We start from the raw sequence: 1,922 nt of genomic DNA, 5'->3' as shown, positions 1-1,922 counted from the left end.
ATGCAGAACACATTCTGGAAGTTGGACTTTAGAGGAGAAATGTGGCACCAGGATTGGAGAGAGATTCATCAACATCCTGGGTTTTGCCAATAACGTAACCTTGCTTGATGAAACTTGGTACCTTAAGGCATTTGCTACAGAAGTTCAAGGACTGTAGTCTTCAATATGAGGAAAACAAAGGTTCTTACCACTGAGTCAATTGGAAGCACCATGATAGATTGAGAAGAAATTATTAACAATTTCAACTTGCTTACTTTGACAATCAACACTGTTTACCCTAGAATTCAGGAAATCAAAAAAGGAGTTGTGTTAGGAAAATATGCTGTTAGGAATCTCTTCAGAGTGCTAAAGGGCAATGATATCAGTCTAGAGACTAATGTGTGCTGGATTGAGGTCATGATCTTCACAATTACTTGCTATGGATCAAAGAGCTGGACAATAACAAAACACAACAGAAGCAGAATTGATGCCATTGAGTTGTAGTGCTAGAGAAGAGTATTGAACATACCATGGACTGAAAAGAGAATAAGCAGGTCTGTGCTAGAGAGGGTAAAATCAATTTTCTTTTTAGAGGCAAAGATTTTGAAAGTCTGTCTGGCATACTTTGAGTATGTTGACAGAGGCATTAGTCTTTGGAGAAATATATCATACTTGGAAAGGTGGGTGAGGAAGACCCTGATGAGATGGATTGACACAGTATTTGGTTTAATAAGGGTAGGTGTATCAGAGAGAGTGAGATTGGCTAAGACCAAGGCAGGGTTCAGAGCCATAATGTTATAGGGTTCTTATGAGTCATCAACTCAACAGCACATAACAAAGATAACAATACTATTCAAGTATACATAAAATACTAATGATTCTTTGTTGAAGATCACAGAATCGATGTCTTTAAATTGTATTGGCACAAAGCATTGAATCAGAAAGGGCTTGTTTGGAAAGGGACATAATATTTGGAAAGATAGAGGGTCATTAAATGAAATGCAGAACCTCAGTGAGATGGGTTGCCACAGTGAGCATAACAATGTGTTTAACAGCACAACGCAAATTATGAAGATGAAGCAAAATCATGCAAGGTCTCAACCTGTTGTTCATAAAGTTGCTATAAGTTGACAAAAAACCATGTAATGATAACAATAACAATGGACGCATTGTTGTTGTTGTTATGTGCTGTTGAGTCACATGCGACTCATAGTGACCCTATGTACAACACCCCTACACTCTGCTCTGTCCTGTGCCAATCTCACTACCTCTGACACACCCATCCCAATTACCCATCACTGAATCAATCCACCGCATAGAGGGCCTTCCTTTCCTGCACTGTCCCTCCACCCTCCCAAGCATGATGTTCTTCTCCAAGGACCGGTCTCTCCTTACAACATGTCCAAAGTATGTTAGACACAGCCTCAGAATCCTTGCCTCCAAGGAGCCTCGTGGTTTAACCCTTTCTAGGATGAATCTGTTTGCTTTCTTAGCAGTCCATGGTAACCTCAATGCTCTTCTCCAGCACCACAGCTCAAAGGCATCAATTTTCCTTCTATCCTCCTTATTCATTGTCCAACTCTCTGATGCATAACAAGTGATAGCAAAGACCATGGCCTGTATCAGATGCACCTTAGTCTCTAGTCTGACATTGTTGCTCTTCAGTACTCTTAAGAGGTCCCTCACAGCCGACTTTCCCAATTCATTTCATCTCTTGATTTCCTGGATGCTGTTACCAAGAGTGTTGACCATGTATTAAGTAAATGAAAACTGTTAACTATCTCAATCTCTTCACCATTCACACTGATGCTGCCAATTGGCCCAGTGATTAGAATATTTGTTTTCTTGATGTTGAGCTTCAGTCCATATAGGAGGCTGTAGTCCTTAATCTTCTGCAGCAAGCGCTTCAGGTCCTTCTCAGTTTCAGCAAGCAGGGTTGTGTC

This window comes from Elephantulus edwardii, unplaced genomic scaffold (genome assembly GCF_000299155.1).
Source record: "Elephantulus edwardii isolate Elephantulus edwardi_28Jun2011 unplaced genomic scaffold, EleEdw1.0 scaffold00069, whole genome shotgun sequence".
Taxonomy (NCBI): Eukaryota; Metazoa; Chordata; class Mammalia; order Macroscelidea; family Macroscelididae; genus Elephantulus; species Elephantulus edwardii.
The sequence above is the reverse complement of the archived record's forward strand: the minus strand, read 5'-3'. Positions refer to the sequence as shown.